At 39.2% G+C, this 19,092-nt stretch overlaps 1 pseudogene; it reads right to left on the reverse strand.

Moving 5' to 3' along the window:
- LOC118915909 (neuroepithelial cell-transforming gene 1 protein-like) overlaps window positions 1–19,092 on the reverse strand; it is a 60,688-nt pseudogene that overhangs the window by 17,289 nt on the left and 24,307 nt on the right.

The following is a 19,092-nucleotide window of genomic DNA, read 5'->3' on the forward strand; positions in this document are numbered from 1 at the left end:
TGCTTGGCACCTAATTTAACCATCTTATTCCATCAATCTTCAGTGACTAGAATACTTCAGTGTTTCCACAGCACTCTGACCAGCTTCATTATTCTGCTGGCTCACTCACTGCTACATAAATTAAATATTTAACAGGTCTTCACTCTTCAAAGAAAAAAAAAAAGTGCATAGCAAAACAGAAAAGCCAAGCTACAACAAAATGAAGAGACAGTGTTTCCCCCAAAACCTTTAAAGTTTGTCAAATAGTGACAAACCAGACAGATCTGAGACCTACATGATGTCAGCATTTGTGCCCAAAGATGCAGAGAGAACACAACTGGACTTTTCTGGTGGCCCTGAGCATAGGGCTCGTTATTGGCATGAAAACAGGAGACTAGCCTGGGAAGGACTCCAAGGATTGAGTTCTCAGGCTGAGAGTAAGAACACCATCACGCAGTAAGGTCTACTGGTGCTGAAGCAGTCTGGGCCCTATAAGCTCTCAAAACTAACATTGCTCTGAGAAAAACTTTAAGGAGTAGAATCCAAATTGAGCAGAACAGAATAAGAGAAACAAAGACAAGAAAAAGTTCAGATAAAAGAGAGGTGGGTAAAAAAAAGGAAAGCTCTCAGATAGCCTGAGGGTTGTATTTTTAAAAATCACTTTGTGAAAACAATAGAAGAGAGAACTCCAGAGTTACAAAGCTGAAAAACAGGCTATTTGACCCACTCCTCTTACCTAAAATTACAGGAAACCTTACTGCACTTAAAAAATAATAGAGAAAATCATGCATCCCGTTGAAAACTATGATAAGAAAGAGAAAAGTGGAGTAGAATAATGTCTCTATAGCATAAAAGAAATAAGCGAGTTGTCATAATTACACACAGAAAAGAATTAGTTCAGTAATTTGAAAACATGGTAATTTGTACATCCTTACTATGACCTATATGTAAAAAAAGCAAAAGAAAATGACAAGTAACCCACAGAATGTTTTCAGTAAGTGTAACATTTATAGTAATGCAGTAGTAATTTATAGAAATGTAGACTACTGTCTTTGACCCATGGGGAAATCAAGTATATAATTTAGTCAGTATCTCCAGGAACCCAGGTTTTTGGTGTAGTTGAAAGAGATCTAGATAAACTTATGTGAAAACCCTTATCCTTGAATTTGAAAGAGTATAAATTCATGATTTATTATATCTTTAAAAATTACATAATTTCCTAGCTCTGCTCATAAAACAGGATGAGAAACAATGATCAATCCAAGGAGTGTACATAAAAATGCCCAGATTTTAGCCTCTACTATTTCCTAAGGAAACTAGGGCTTTTAGAAATGACTGGTTTCAGTTGTGGAGCAGAAAAAAAAAGTGTAAGTGGGCCTGGAGCAACTTGTTGTCCTGGAAGAAAAGAAGGTCTATCAAACCTCTAAGATATGAGGTGAGGGTCTGTCTTGCCAATGGGTTTCAGCCCCTGGCAAGTTCACTACGGATTCAATGTGACCAAAGAAATGACAGTAGTAACATGCTTTGGGGTGAAAGTGTTTATTACCCCGTTTGTTATCACAGAGGTCGACCACTAGCATTTCTGCCTCTGCCCAGAGCACTGGGTGGAGCTCTCTCTATATATAGTGTAATAATAGCTCATTGCCTAAAAGTGTGGACATGGTAGCCTAACAACAGGCCAGTTACATCATCAGATGGTTTAAGTTCAGTGAGGATCCTGGCCATAGGAACCCCAACTTCGCCACACTCCACCTGTGGATAAAATGAGAGTTCCTGTGGTCAGGATTCTCACCTGGCCCTGGTTGACTAGCTCACTGCACACCTGTGGGCAATACATGGCTGTTGACTCTATATAAAGAGCTCTGCCCAGTGCTCTGCACGCAACACGGTGGCAGGGCTGCAAGGCTGCAGGAGAACAGAGCAGAGGTTGGAGTGGTGGCAGTGCAGAAAACAAGAGGCCCACAGGATGGCTGTGCGGGACGACTGTGCAGAGAGGCTGAGAGGGATGGCTGTGAGGACAGAGGGGCCCAGAGGCAAAGACTGGCTTGCTGCATACAGACTTGCTCTGAGTAAATGGGATTCTAGTGATTGACCAGCCACCTGGAAATAAAGTTGGGTATAACCCTTTCACCCCAAAGAACATTTTGCTGTCATTTTCTTTGGTCACACTGAATCCATAACGAACTTGCCCGGGGCTGAAACCCATTGGCAAGATACCACCCCTCAAGGATTCTCGCCTTACAGTCCACATGCTCTCGATCTTCCACAATGGCCCCTGTGCGAGAAAGCTGGGGCACTGTAACCAGATTCCACAACAGCAACAGAGGATAAAAACAACTTAGAGGTTAACAAAAATTAAGAGACAACAAGATTTTGACACAGATAACAAAAATTATAATAATCATCAAGCCAGAGGAAGTTCCCAATCCACAAAGACCTTAGGGGCAATAAGACACATGTTTTAATGACAACATAGGCAAATCTTGTCCATCAGGTAGGATGCATGCAAGAGAGTGATTCTGTGATAGGACTGTAGCAGGAGGGGGGTCCCATCCAGGTCTAGTGTACCATACTTTTACTCCTTTCCCCGTGGGGGTTACTGAAGGGTCTATATATACTGCTACTGGAGGTTCATGCACTGGCCATAATGGTAAAACAAACTGCCCGGTAAGAATCTCCTACCTTCTGGCCTTTCAGGATATACTACTATGACCTTTGGGGCCACTCTGCAGTTATTCCAGGAATAGACAGGAGGCCAACTTCCAGGCCTTGTCCCCAAGGTGCCAGGAGAGCCAGCCATCATTGGTCCATGTGTCGAAAGGTCCAAGGCCAGGTCCACTCAATGGAGTCTTAGGGGTTCAGTGCAGTTGGTGCTGGCAGCAAGATATTTTTCTGGTGGCCAAACCTCGGCTTTAGTGATTCTTCCTTGGTTTGTACTTCCAGGTGTATAGGGGAGGCAGCCATATGTGTTAACATGTCTACAGGACTCAGGTCTCCCTTTCAGGGGTCTCTCGTTCAAACACCATGGCACAGTACATAAGCAGACTGACCATCCCCACAGACCATTGGTATCTGACTTTAGTCCAGATTTTGACAAGCCACTGTGCCTCTCTATCATACCTCCTGTGGTAGCATTGTATGGCACATGAAACTTGCATTTGATTCCCAGCTGTGGCACCCATTCTTGCAGTGTATGTCCAGTAAAATGGGTGTCCTGATTATGCTCAGTTACCTGTGGTCAGCCATAGGCGGCAGAGAGTCACTCCAGGCCTCTTTTGGTTGTCTGCTGGTGTGCACAATGGGTAGGAAAAGCAACCAGAAGTCCAGTAGCCGTGTCCACACAAGTCATGGCATACTGACATCCTTCTGACACAGGTAGAGGCCCAATGTAGTCCATCTGCCACCTGACGAGGGGTATACCCCTCTCAGTTATTTTCCCATGTTGCTGTTGAACTTGTTGTAAGTCCTTTTTGAAGCATATGACACACTCCTGCTGGGCTCTACTAACTTCTTCAAAGGAAAAAGGCAAGCCCCACTGACGGGCTACAGCCCACATTGCTTTTTGCCTCACATGCAACAAACACTGATGTAACCACTGGGCTACATCAGAGGCAGGCTTTCCTTCTAACCAATGTATCTGGGCCAATTTATCTGCTTCATCATTTCCTGGGGATGCCAGTGGCAAATGACCTGTCACATGGTAAACTGTAAATATTTTAGTCTGACCACAGGCCCTTAAGTCTTGCCACAATTCTTATCCCCAAAGGGGTCGGTGAACAGCCAGGCAGTTGGCATGATATCATGTTGGTAGCCACAGGGTCAAGCCCTGATAGGCAGCCCAGCTGTCAGTGCAGACAACTATAAGGGAGGGCTCCTGGGTGATCACAAGCCACGCGGCCCACAGCTCTGCCTACTGGCTGCTCTTCCCTTCACCATCTTCCATCCATATTGTCTGTCTTAGGATGGAAAGTTATGGCCCTCCATTTTGGGGGCTGCCCATGGTTGGAGCTGTCTGTGTACCATGCATCTTGGGGTATAGGGGCCCTTCCCTCCTGATAAGGACTTTTGGCTACTAAGGGTTCAAAAGCAAGTTCTTCCTGCTTTTCACTAGTATATGGAACCGGCCTCAATAACCATTGGGAGATCTTCACTCAAGGGGCTATTAGAGAGGGCACTACATTGATGTAGGTAAGCACCCCACTTGGCCAGTGTGGCGTTTGTGCCAAACCACTCCTTGGCTTTTGGGTCCAGTCTCACACCCACGCCAACATGGGATAGTTGGTTATTAACTTTATTGGGGCCATTCCAGTGATGGGTTCTGCAGCCAGCAAGGCATGATATATGGCAGCCAGTTGTTTTTGTATCAAAGTGTATCGTACCTCTTCCCCTTTCCAGAGTTGTGACCAGAATCCAATAGGTTGGCGAGTTCCTTCAAGCCGCTGCCAGAGACCCCAGCTATAACCGTCTTCAGTCACATGTGCACCCAGCTCACAGGGCCTTGATGGGTCTATCACACTCAAGGCCTGAATGGCCTTGACTGCCCATTCGGCTGTAGTAAAGGCAGATGCACAAGTCTCATACTAGTCCCACCTGATGTCCTTTCATACCAACTGGTATAAGAGCTTCAGAGTTTGTGCCAAGTGCAGAATAAACTCTCCAGTAGCCTAGAACATCCAGAAACTCCTGCAGCAATGCTACAGTTGTACGGGTAGAAAAAGCCTGTACTTCATCTATAACTGCTTCTGGTATAACTTTGGTCTCACCCAACGAGATAAGTACCAAGAATTTGACAGACAAACCAGGTCCCTGAAACTTGGTACTGTTCACAGCCCATCCTTTCTCTTGTAGATGTTGCAGCAGTTTACGTGCTACACCTTCTAGATCTGAAAGAGAATTGGATGTGAACATGACATCATCAATATAATGATACAGCCACACCACTGGCGGTTTCTCCCACGTATTCACGTCCTGGGCTACAAGTCCATGACAGATGATGGGGCTGTGGAGGTATCCCTATGGAAGCATGGTGAAAGTCCATTGCCATCCTTCCCACGTGAAGGCAAACTGTTCCTGACTTTCCTGCTCAATGTCAATGGAAAAGAAGGCATTAGCAAGATCTACCATCTAATGGTATGTTCCTAGTTCATGGCTGAGGGTATCCATCAGGCCTGCAATAGAGGGGACAGCAGCATGCATAGGGGGTATGACTTTATTCAATTCTCTGTAATCCACAATCACATGCCAGGAGCCATCTGGTTTTTTTACTGGCCACACTGGGGAATTGAAAGGACTATGGGTGGGCTTTATAATACCCACCTTTTCCAGCTCCTGGATAGTTTCTCCAATCTTTTTATGTCCTCCAGGCAGTTTGTATTGTTTGGTATTAGTCACCTGCCAAGGCACAGGCAGAGCTATGGGAAGGTGCCTACCATGTCCCCTCAGAACTGCCTTCTCCACACATACTCTCAGTCTGAACTCACCTGCAGTGGTCTGCAACCAGAGACCCTGCAGGATATCAATCCCCAAAATATACTCAGGGATAGGAGATATATACCCAGTATACTCTTTTTGGGGTAGACACCCTATTCCCAAAGGGATTTGGGCTTGTTTCACTCAGCCTTATCCCTATATCCATCTATGATTCTGGGGTCTCGGGAAAACTGCTCAAGGTTATCATGAATCAGTGCACTTTCACCCCTGTGTCCGCCAGAGCCAGGACACATTGTCTGTTCACTTCACTGGGGACCAATGGATAGCTATTTCAACATGTGGCCTCCTGTTCCCCCTGGTCCCTCAGGTAGATATGTCGACCTTCCCCTCAGTCAAACCATGTTCTCCAATCGTCTTCCTGTGTGGGCTCGAGTGAGGTTGTCTCACTCTCCAGCAGGAAGTCTTGCAAACACACAGTTCAGACTTGTAGCTCTGGCTTTGCCCTTTGCCTCTTTGGTCTCAATAGCTGGAACTGCTGCTCTTGTTTTCAGATGTTGCCATAGGTCTAGTAAGATGTAATTTTACTTTCCATTTAATTTCCTTTCATCTGCTCCTACCGGTATTAAATCAACCCACATCTGGGTCCTCGTAACCTTCATGAGATCCTTTAAGTTCTTCTTGTGAGTAGAAGACCTTATTTCTCTCCGTTTTTTCATTGCTTCAACCTCTCCTCAGTCGACTACTGTACACGTTACCTTGCTAATGGCTGGCCATAGTGAGGGGAAAGAATGGCCACTAGAGACCCAAAGACAGATGTGGGAGGTGTTTGAAGCACAGTATTTCTCAACCCAGTAGTGAAAATCTCTTCATATGGGCCATAATTCTCTGGACTGTACATGGCATTTCCTATGCCTAGCTCTCATAACACCTGTTGGAGCTCAGCATACATCTGCCATCTATCAGGAGAGGATGGTAGATCACCCTGATTGGGCCACACAGCACGAAGTGCAGCTATAAGCTTATCGAGGAGGGAGTGATTCCCTGGGGTCTGATGTGCATTTTGTAATCGCTGCCTGCTTTCCCATCTCTGATCCCAACAGAACAGTTTCATCCACCCCTAAGTCCCACAGATGCAGGAGCCAAGCTGATATTGACTCCAAGGGCTTCTGCCTAAACCGGGAGCCCAAATCCACCAGCTCAGCCTGACCATAGGGGTGGAGCACAGAGTGCTCCACGAGGGGACTGCTCCTTTCCTAGGGGAACTTTCAACTACTGGGGATTTTCTTTACAACTACTGGGCGTGCTTTCAATACAGGAGGGGTCAGTGCCTCTGGTACCACCCCTTCATCCTTTCCCAGCTCCTCAATTTCTGGGGCTGATGGCACCTTTCTCTCCCCTGCCCCAAGTGCCTCCTCTGCCACAACCTTTACCTTTTCTACCACACCTCACAGCAATGCTAGCTCAGTCTTCAGTAGCTCTTACCTCCACCTTAGTTCTCCACATCTGGCGTTCTCGTGCCACCTCCTCCTGTGCTTCCCTCAGATAATCCACTGTCTGCCCCCTCCTAGGGGCAGCCCGCTGAAGCACCCCTCCCATAAGGGCAGCCTTTCTTTCTCCTTAGTAGTCAATGAACACTATGGATTTCACCACTTGTCTTGTCAAAGGCTTTCAGCCCCTGGCAAGTTCGGTGTGTGGGCCAGTTGGGTTCTTAAGGCCAGGATTCTCATGGAACTTAAACCACCTGATGATGTAACTGGCCTGTTGCTAGGCTACCTTTATGGAATAAGCTATTATTGCACTATATAGAAAGCTCGGCCCAGTGCTCTGGGTGTAGGCAGAGACACTAGTGCTTGACCTACCACTACGGGAAGACACAGGGTTATAAACCTTTTCACCCCAAAAGAACGTTTGCTGTCATCTTATTTGGTCACACTGTGTCTTGAAATGGATTTCAACCCCCAGAAAGTAGCTATGATTTTTTCATTTGTAGTATTTTATAAACTCATGGGTATCAACACACTTGTGGTATCATGATCCACTTCAATTATTATTCTTACTATGATCAAATCATCACATCTTTGGCCACTGGGTGCTACTTCAGGGTGGCTCCTATGTCCTTTCCCCTCCTGCTTTATTAGGCATAATTCACATGGTATAAATTTAAGGTATGTCACATGTTGATTTCCTGTGCCCTACTGAAATTCATTAGAGAATGTTAATAAATATAATTCATGATTTTAAAAACTGGTAAAGGAATGAATCAAGCACTTGTTCTGCCTTTAGTATAAGTTAGTACTTCGTAGTAACCAAATGGTTATGAGAGGAATTTTCTTTTTACTGAAATGTTTCAGTTAGTAAACAGAAGGGCTGACAAAGTACAGTACCACCGCTTTGCCACCTCCAATGAAAAAACGCATCTAGGAAACGATAACTAATTTTGAAAATAGCACAAAAAGACATATAGCTCCCCGTGTGAAGCACACAGTCAATATAAAGAATCTCCAGACCTAGCCACCAATCAGTTGAAATATAGGGATAGAGGAACATAGAAAATGATACCAGGGGGATATATTCATGAATATCCAGGCTGTTGAACACTCTATACGAAAAAAGACATGGTATCTTTAACAACAAAAATATTGCAAGAAGACAAAGACCTAGAGAGAAAACCTATAGATTAAAAGATACTTAAGAGATATAATCAGTCACTGTGTATGGACCCTATATGAATTCTAATCAAACTTACAACATGAATAAGAACAAAACCAAATGCTGAATACTGAATTTGATGATACAGATTAAATGACTATGATTTGCTTAAAACTAATCTAGGGTAGGGTAGGTGAGTGGATAGATGATGTGAGATGGATCTGATGGTACACTGATAATTGCTGGAGCTGGGGTGAAGAAACGAGGATGATCTTTAAGTATATTTGACCATGGATTTTATTGTGGTAAACTGCAAATACTGTCTTATTTTTGTATTTGATTTGAATCATATCTTAATACCCAGGGTTTTCCTTTCACACTATTTTCTTCCTTTAAATACAAATTTTAAGAATGCAACTAAAACTGTTTTGAAAAAAGCCCAACACTTAAAATACATAATTCTTCTATAAAGATGTTGTAACCACACACACACATGCGTGCACACAATCTGGCCTCCTGTATTTGCTAAAATGTTGATGACACACGTATAAAAATTTAATTTTTTGAAAATAACTTGGCTTCAAAGCAGTAGCAGCTGTCATTCTTAAATATGTCAAACATTTTTAAAAACTTACTTAAAAAATATGTAACTTCTTCAGAACAATGTTTAAAAAAGTTTCCTTAAAACCAAGAGATAGCTCTATAAAATTTGCCAAATCACAAAAATAGAATAAGCAGTTTCAAAGATACCAGGTGTTTGGACTTAACTACAATTTTACACAAAAGGATACATAATCATTTTTAAGTGTGCACTGAGTTTTAGTTTATCGTAGGTCACAAACTGTCAACCCACGGGCTATAACTGACTTGCAGGCAAGTTGTCTGGCTTGCATGGTTCAACAGTTAAAAATCAGGAGATTTCACATAAAAATAACCTTTATTTTGACAGTGCCACACACAGCAATAGCTGGAGCACAGCAGCAGCTACCTCTTCTAGGGAGGACATGGCACTCTACTTTCACCATACCTGCTTTCTTTTTATTTATTTGTTTATTTATTTATTTATGAAGGTATCATTGATACACACTTGTGAAGGTTTCACAAGAAAAACAATGTGGTTATTACAGTCACTCTTATCATCGAGTCCCCACATACCCCGTTGCAGTCACTGTCCATCAGTGTGATAAGATGCCACAGACTCCCTATTTGTTTTCTCTGAGCTACACTGTCTTCCCCGTAACCCCATACACACCATGTGCACCAATCATGATACCCCAAAATCCCCTTCTCCCTCCCTCCCTCCATCCCTCCCCTCCCCTTCGGTAACTGCTAGTCCCTTTTTTGGAGTCTGTGATAGTCTGCTGCTATTTTGCTCCTTCAGTTTTGCTTGAAATACACATGAAGATAGCATCTCAGAAACAAGCCACCATGAAAAGAAGAGAGAGAGATCTATGAAGTTAGAGAAGCTATCTGAACCAAGCTCCTTTGTAGAAGTTCAGGAAAACTAAATTCACATTAGAATGAGCAGAAAATTTTCCAGAAATGAGGGAAATCATTTGGTATTTGTCTTTCTCTGTGACTTATTTCACTGAGCATAGTACCCTCTAGCTCCATCCATGATGCTGCAAATGGTAGGATTTGTTTTCTTCTTATGGCTGAATAGTATTCCATAGTATTTCATATCCATACCTCCCTTCTTTGCAGATACATGTCTGGTCTTCTTAGGCATTTGAGTTTGTGATTACTAGATATGACCTAAAATCATTTATGGGAGGTTTTCTCTTAATTTTTAACAAAGTACTAGAGCAGAAAAAAACAATTTATCTATGAGAGCCAATATTACTCAGTTTTGCACTTTAAAAATGCAAAAGAAATCAGCATTCATATTCTTACAGCACAGAAATAAAATTGCTTTTCTTTGACAGAGTAGTATAAGGCTTACCTTCAGATCAAGGCTGCTAAGGCTTACAACATCATCAGCTTTCTCTCTTCATTTTCTTTTCTATAAGAAAAAAATGGTTTCATTTTTACATAGAAGGGAATGCATGTTACCCATTAGACTGCATACAACTAGTAAAATTACTTTTAAAAAAATAGCCTTTGCCTGTATTCATAAGAAAATTATTTGGGATGCTCATAAATTATCTTTAGCATACATACTGTCTGAAGAGCCCCCTGACCAAATCATGTGTTTGTGAAGTGATTCCACCCTATTAAATAATTTACTTATGTAAAGTTTGTAAGAACACAACTCTAACTTAAGTCAAGGATTGTTAGAAAAAAAGTAAAATATGTTTTACACATAATGGGAAACAAGTTTTTTTTTTAAAGGAACATATTTATTTTTCCCATGGGGACAGTTATCTTTACCATAAAACTTTTCTCATGGCCCAAAGTAAGATTTGTTGTTTGAAACAGGATTTATCAGCTGGAAGATGAATACACACATCCCTGGCATACCTTCCAGGAACCATTTATCCCTTCATTCAGCAATACTGGTGCTAGTAGAAGCAAAAACTGCATATATAGCTTTAACTTCTGGTCTTTAACCAATATTGAAGAAGAGTCCTTAAGTAACACTTCTTTCTCTCACATCTCAAAATAACTCTTCAGATTACTTGTGGTACAGCCTAGTTCTTAATGAACTCTCAAAACTGATGAGCCAGGGCTCCCTTCCAAGTCCTGGCTCACCCTGAGGAGAAACTGGTGGGAGTGCAATCAAAATTGAGCAGGATCAGAACAATGGAGGAGAAAGGGAAGATAAAGTCCAGATGGAAGTGGGGAAAATACATGAAGATAGCATCTCAGAAACAAGCCACCATGAAAAGAAGAGAGAGAGATCTATGAATTTAGAGAAGCTATCTGAACCAAGCTCCTTTGTAAATGTTCAGGAAAACTAAATTCACATTAGAATGAGCAGAAAATTCTCCAAGTCAGGAAAACTAAATTCACATTAGAATGAGAAGAAAAAAGAGAATAAAGGCAGAATAATATCCCTACAGGGAAAGCACCTCAGAAGGAAATGCTCAAGGCTGCAAAGCAAAACTATAACATACAATTTCAAATTTAACTAAAAGACATTAAGAAAATGTTAAGATGGGAAAGAACAATACAAGCTGATTGGAAAAAACTAAAAAAATGAGGAAATCTTTACTGATCTTAAGGTCATGTTCAGAAGATGCAGAAAAGTGAATAATTTGATCCTAATTTTGAAAGCAAACTAAGCAAAAACCCCACATCTCTTATTTGTAAGGCTATGTAAATAATTCTCTAAGCAAAACAGAGAAGGGTACATATAATGTTGCTAACATGGATTAAAGTAGAGGTTGGGGGGATGGAAAGACTTAGAGGAGACGAGAGGAAAGTAGGACACCTCGAGACAAAAAGAAGAGTGCACTGAGGGAAAAAGCACATACATGATAATATTTATACATTTACATAAAATCATACATGTGCATGGACATATGTATGAAGAAATTTAACAGATTTTAAAACATCCTATGTTTTCTTTCAAATTTTTTAAGGTTTTGCTTTTCATATTTATATATTCAATCCATCTAGAATTTACTTTTGTATGTATGTGCTATGGGGTAACACAGCCAATTGCCCCCATCCCAATACCACTTACTGACAGCACCATTCCTTCATAGTGCTTATGACACAGTAAGTTCTCATATATATGTAGATCAGTGTCTGGGTTCTCTACTTTGTTCCATCAGTTATTTGTCTATACCTGCACCCACATTATGCTGTGTAATTATTTTACCCTTGGTGTTGTCTTAATACCTAATACAGTACATCATATGTTCCCTGACTTGTATCCTACTTTCACTGTTCAGGGTTTTCCACTTTTCAACATGAAGTGTAAAATGAGATCTATTATATTCTAACGTGATTTATCAGAACTGCACTGGATTTATTAATTAATTTGGGGAGAATTGACATTTTTATGCTATTAAGTCTTTTCCTGAATGAATATGGTATAATCATTTGATTAGGTGTCCTTTGTTCTTTACTAATGCTTTCCAATTTTTCCCATAAAAGTCTCACAGATCTTTTATTAGGTTTATTCCTAGTTTTTAAAATTGTTTTTATTTCAATAAAAGCATCTTTAAAATTACTGTTTTAAATAAAATTTAACTGTTTACTGCTAGGCTATATACATTCTATTTTTTTCTTTTTATAGCTTTTATAGCCAGTAACCTTGCTTGAATTCCTGTTAGTTCTAATAGCTGTTACTTCTATTCTTTGGATATTCTATGTAGACAATCATATTGTCTCTAAGTAACGATATCATACTATCTCTTTTAATTTGCTACCACTTGTTTTCCTGTCTTACTGTGTTGGCTAGGAGCACTAGTACAATTCTAAATAGATATGGTGACAGCAGTCATCATTTTACCATTATGTATGCTGTTTGTGGCAGGTCTCAGGCTAAGGAAGTTCTTTTCCATTCTTGGTTTGTCAAGAATTTTATCATGGTGTTGATTTTATAACTTTCTACTCTTGCTTTTTCTGTTTTCTTTGGTTTACTCCATTGTTGTTTTTTTTAATCTCGAGTTAAATGCTAAATTTTTGCTCTTTATAGTGGAAAAAAGAGAAGGCTTCAGGTGTGCCCCGATTGGAGCCTGCTGGGTGGGGAAGCTGTAGGCAGGCTAACTAATAGCAGGCATCGTGTGTTATTTGGCTTGCTCTGGTGGGTTCTAAGTTGGAAGCAAGAACAATAGTTAAGGAAGCTGGCAATTATCAATCAAGTCCTGATCCTTCTGGGTCAATTGTTATTGTTTAGCTTCCTGGATTGCCAGGCATATTGTCCATTGGTATATTCTGCCTCTCATCCTTAATCCTCACGGGCTGTGTTCTCCATAAGTTACACAAACACCACAGATGGCTGTTATGCCTACAAAAAATGTACAAAAAAAAAAAACATTTAAAGAAGACCTAGTATCCATCCTTCTTAAAGCATTCCAAAAGTAGAAGTAAAGGGAATACTTAACAACTCTTCCTATGAGGACACCATTACTCTAATACCAAAGGCAGACAAAGAAACCATAAATAAAGAAAATTACAGACCAACATCCCTGATGAAAACAGATGCTAATATACTGAACAAAATATTAGCAAACTGAATTTGAAAATACATAAAAAAGATCATCCATCATGACCAAGTGGGATTTATTCCAGGAATGCAAGGATGGTACAATATTAGTATATCCATCAGTATCACACACCACATTAACAAAAAGAAGGATAAAAATCAAATAATCATCTCAATAGATGCTGAAAAAGCATTTGACAAAATTCAACATCCATTCACAATAAAAACTCTTACAAAATGGGTATACAGGCAAGTACCTCAACATAATAAAGGGCAAATACGACAAACCGACAGCCAACATTGTACTTAATAGCAAAAAGCTGAAAGCTTTTCCTCTAAGATTGGGAAAAAGACAAGAATGCCCACTCTCACCACTTTTATTCAACATAGTACCGGAGGTCCTAGCCATGGCAATCAGACAACACAAAGAAATAAAAGACATCCAGATTGGGAAGGAAGAAGTTAAACTGTAACTGTTTGCAGATGGCATGGTATGGTGCACAGAAAACCCTAAAGAATCCACCAAAAAACTACTAAAACTAATAACTGAATTCAGCAAAGTTGCAGGATACAAAATTAATACACAAAAATCATTGTATTCCTATATACTAACAATAAACTGGCAGAAAATCAGGAAAACGGCTCCATTTATAAGTGCATCAAAAAGAATAAAATACCTAGGAATAAACCTAACCAAAGAGGTGAAAGACCTATATTCTGAAAACAACAAGACACTCATGAAAGAAATTAAAGAAAACACCAAAAATGGGAACCTATCCCGTGCTCATACATAGGAAGAATTAATATTGTCAAAATGGCCATACCGCCCTCAAAGCAATTTACAGATTCAGTGCAATCCCTATGAAAATACCAACAGAATTCTTCAATAAACCAGAACAAATAGTTCTAAAATTCATATGGAACCATAAAAGACCCTGAATAGCCAAAGCAATCCTAACAAAGAAGAAAAAAGCTGGGGGGATTATGCTTTCTAACTTCAAGTTCTACTACAAAGCTGCAGTAATCAGAACAGTTTGGTACTGGCACAAGAACAGACCCATAGATAAATGGAACAGAATAGAGAGCTCAGATATAAACCCAAGCATATATGGTCAATTAATATATGACAAAGGAGCCACAGACATACAGTGGGGAAAAGACAGCCTCTTCAACAACTGCTGTTGGCAAAACTGGACAGCTACATGTAAGAGAATGAAACTGGATTACTGTCTAACTCGGTACACAAAAGTAAACTTGAAATGGATCAAAGACCTGAATGTAAGTCATGAAGCCATAAAACTCTTAGAAGAAAACATAGGCAGAATCCTCTTGAATATAAACATGAGCAACCTTTTCCTGAAGACACCTCCTCAGGTAAGGGAAACAAAATAAAAAATGAACAAGTGGGACTACATGAAATTAAAAAGCTTCCGTACAGTAAAGGGAACCATCAGCAGAACAAAAAGGCATCCTACAGTATGGAAGAATATATTTGTAAATGACTCATCTGATAAGGCTTTAACATCCAAACTATATAAAGAACTCATATACCTCAACACCCAGGAAACAAATAAACCGATCAAAAAATGGGCTGAGGACCTGAACAGATACTTCTCTGAAGAAGAAATACAAATGGCCAACAGGCACATGAAAAGATGCTCCACATTGCTAATCATCAGGGAAATGCAAATTAAAACCACAGTGAGGTATCACCTCACACCAGTTAGGATGGCCACTATTCAAAAGACAAGAAATAACAAGTGCTGCTGAGGGTGCAGAGAAATAGGAACCCTTCTACACATTTGGTTGGACTGCAAATTGGTGCAACTGTTGTGGAAAGCAGTATGGAGGTTCCTCAAAAAACTCAAAATAGAAATACCAGTTGACTCAGTAATTCCACTCTTGGGAATTTACCTGAAGAAAACAATCTCTCACTCAAAAAGATAGACACACCCCTATGATTACTGCTGCACTGTTTCTAATAGCTAAGGTATGGAATTAACCTAAGTGTCCATCAGTAGATACATGGATAACGATGTAGTACATATACACAGTGGATTATTATTCAGCGATAAAAAGAAAAGAAATCTTGCCATTTGCAACAACATGGATGGATCTAGAGAGTATTATGCTCAGTGAAATAAGCCAGGTGGAAAAAGACAAATATGATTTCACTTATTTGTGGAATATAAAAACAACGTAAAACAGAAAAAACACAAAACAGCATTAGACTCATAGATACTGAGAAGTAACTACTAGTTACCAAGGCAGAGGGGTGTGGGCAGAGGTTAGGGGGGTACTGTTGAACCACAGTGATATACATTTGATAAAAAATTTTTTTTTAAGTTTTTTTTCTCAGTATAAAAAAAAAAATTTTTTTAATTAATGAAATGTATTCAGGAAACTGCAAGTAGTTTCTCTGGTTTGAGCATCCAAAGAAATAAGGAAGGGCTAAATCATGAGCAAAGACCTTACATAGAACCCTTAAAGAGTCTGGGGCTTGATTCTGAATATGTATGATAGTTAACAGCTAATTGATTTCTAAGGAAAAATAAGGACAGATTGGAAGAAGGCACAACTGATGAGAAAGGCTGATTAGGAGACAGATCCAGTATTTCTTACAATAGATGATAAGGGGCTGAGGCAACAGCAAGCAAGGTCAGAGAAAAGTAGATTAGAAAGAGGGGTCAACAACAAAATTGGTAGGAGATTTTCTTTTTTTCCTCTCTATGCTTGATCAGTTACTACCAAGGCTTTTGGCATAGTGAAATATAATGCTACTAATAGTAATTTGAAATAGAGGCAGAAAGATTTTAATATATTTAAAGTAAACATTTCCTAAAGAGTTATTTGAGAAAGATTAAAATACAGTAAGCTTTTCATTACTCTTGGAGTTCAGATTTTCTCTGAGGGCCTCTCAGTGGAGCAGAGTAACTTCAGGAACTGACTTTTCTTGCCACTGCAGGAAAATCAAGCAAAAATGAAGAAAAGAGCATGATTTTTGATAAAACATGGAGTAAGGTATTTAAGTTAAACAAAGAAGGCATCTGAAATAAATCATAATTCATATGACTAAACAATACACATATATATATCATAAACAAATGCTAAAAGATTATAGGGACAACAGGACCTTCATATCACATGAGTTCTCACAGCATTTTTAAAAAACACTGCTCGAGGTAAGTGAAGTGCTATCATATCCTACATGGTTAGAAAGAGCCATCAGTGGGGGAATGGGTTGTGAAGCAGCAATTATGATTTCTCAGAAGATTATTTTTAATCTACTACAAATATTCATTTCAAGATGGTAATCATGGTGGTGCTTAAAATATTCAGTAGATACTTCCTTTCAGGTATAAGAAAAATGTTAAGGAGAACACAAAACCAAAGTTATTCATTTCTTTATTCTCTAGAATCGACCATACTGACCTCAGAATGCGTTATGTCTGAAAGTTGGAAAGAAAAATAGCTCTTAAGAATTTTAAGCAGGTCAACAAACTGGAAAAATATTTCCAATCGGAGGGCAAGATTCTTTCCAGCACTAGCTGTAGTCAGCTTCACAGTAATGCTGTTTTTTCCCTTTCAATAACAAGTATCTATTTATTTTGAACACCCATGAAAAAAACGAACCCAAAAAACAAACTGTGCCCAGAAAGCATGCAAGACAGTGCCAATTTTCAAAAATCTTGGAAAGACATACAGTCATTTTTCAGAGGTCTGACTCAAAATATAATAGCTATTTTAAATCCTTGTGGGAAAAAAACTGATTTCCCAAAATATTAAGATTTTAAGTAGCCTTTCTAGAAGATACCCAGTATAGTCCATTTAAACAGAGGTTTAAGAATTCAAGAACTTTTGTCCAATTCCCTTTTTTCATATATCTAAATAATTTTAACATTTAAGGCATAAAATAAATGAAGTAACCAGCTTGGTGTGTTAAACTGTGTTTCTTATTATCCCCACTGTAACTTTTCCATGGGCTCTAACATACTTCCTTTTGTATCATTTCATGTGTTTTTGAATAATGTAAATTATTTTTACACTAAACTAGTTTTAGTCTAAACAGAGCATAATTACAATGGTAAAGCTGATGTTCAAAAAGAATTTGATTCATTTTTAAACCAAATTATATTTTCAGAGATTATATTTGTGTCTCTGCCCTTCTCTATCATGGCAGATAATTAAGACCTGAACTGGAATATAAATGGCAGAAAGGTAGGTCAATGAACATTTTCATAAAATATAGCAGACAATGTGAGATAAGTCTTCTAATGAAAAAGGAAAACAATCCACAAAAATACAAAGATATTGGCTTATTACTAGGTAGGTTAGTTAGGGGTTTACAATGAGAACCAAAATGACCTACCAAAGTAATATTTTTAGAAAGCAAGCAAAATAGAAGGACTAGAGGAATATAGCAGAGTAGGTCACTGATCGTGGCAAGAAAGATGACTTGAAGCATAGGGACACTCAAAATATGACAAAATGTAATTGAAAATTGTGTCAGATGCCTCCAGGTTTGTTAAGAATTACTTCCTATGTGAAAACAAGAAAAGAATACAGTAGTACAGAAATGTAGCTGCTGGGCTAAGTAAATTGTCCCCACACATTAGCAGTGCAACACAAATAAATGCCTCAGCCCAATTACAAACTACTGTGCATAACTCACAAATAGCTAAAATTAAAAACGTTAATCTATAAATGCCAAGGGCACCATGAGTATAGAGAAAACGGTATAAAATAACATAGTTAACATTTGTTGATATTTGGGTTGCTCAGGTTCTTGATTTCTTTGCAATTCAGGCAACAAATGATGACAATTATTGCAGACACAACTCATTTCTTTGGGTCAAATATCTGATAGCATCTGTTTTGATTGCCCCTCATCTTTGCTATTAAGTCTCTTCTCCTGCCTCATAAAAATTCTAGAGGAGTGGATAATCATGTAGACTATATCCCCTGCCACACTGGGGGCTTTCTGTATCGGAAATTACCAAATAATAGATACATCTTGGAACATCTCTAGTCTAGAACACAGCTGACTATCTAGAAACCACACACACACTCACACACATTCCAGACATCACAATGTCCTTTATACTCATACCCACACTATCACTGCCTTTGTATTATGCAAACTTAATACATTCATCAGGATGCCTTGCCATAGCATCAAATTCAGGAGAGGGGATACAGCAAGTTAACTGTGAGGCAAGAGAAAATTATCTAAAAGCATACATCATTAAAAGTCTAGTAGCCTTTGAAAACACTTTGGCCACTCCTTAAAAAGTTAAACTTAAGACCTAGCAATTCCACTCCTAGGAAACTACTGGAGAGAAATGAAAACATACCATTCACACAAAGACTTGAATGTAAATGTTCATAGCAACATTATCCATAGTAGCCAAAACTGGAAACAATTTAAATCTCTAACAACTGGTTAAAAGAGTAACAAAATGTGATATATTCATTTCATATAACAGAATACTATTTAGCAATAAAAAAGGAATGAAATATTCCCACATGCCATAATATGGATGAACTGCAAAAACAGATGCAAAAGACTGTATGCTGTATGATTCCATTTATATGAGATATCAAGAAACAGAAAATTATAAAAACAAAAAGTAGATCAGTGACTGCCTAGGCATGGGAGTGAGAATAAGGAACGACAACTAGTGAGGGAGTATTGGGGGTGATAAAATCTTTTAATAGTGGACTGTGGTGATGGAAGCACATCTCAAAACATTTACTAATAATCATTGAATTGCACACTTATAATGGGTGCTATGATATTCAAGTTATATGTTAATAAAACTGATCAAAAGTACAGTCATTTGATGTGGGAACAAACAGCAGCAGGAACTAATGTGGGCATCCTTTTACTTTTAGCAAGTATTAGTATAAATAGTAATAATAATGACAGTCCTGGG

The sequence above is a fragment of the Manis pentadactyla genome, chromosome 3, assembly GCF_030020395.1.
Source record: "Manis pentadactyla isolate mManPen7 chromosome 3, mManPen7.hap1, whole genome shotgun sequence".
Classification (NCBI taxonomy): domain Eukaryota; kingdom Metazoa; phylum Chordata; class Mammalia; order Pholidota; family Manidae; genus Manis; species Manis pentadactyla.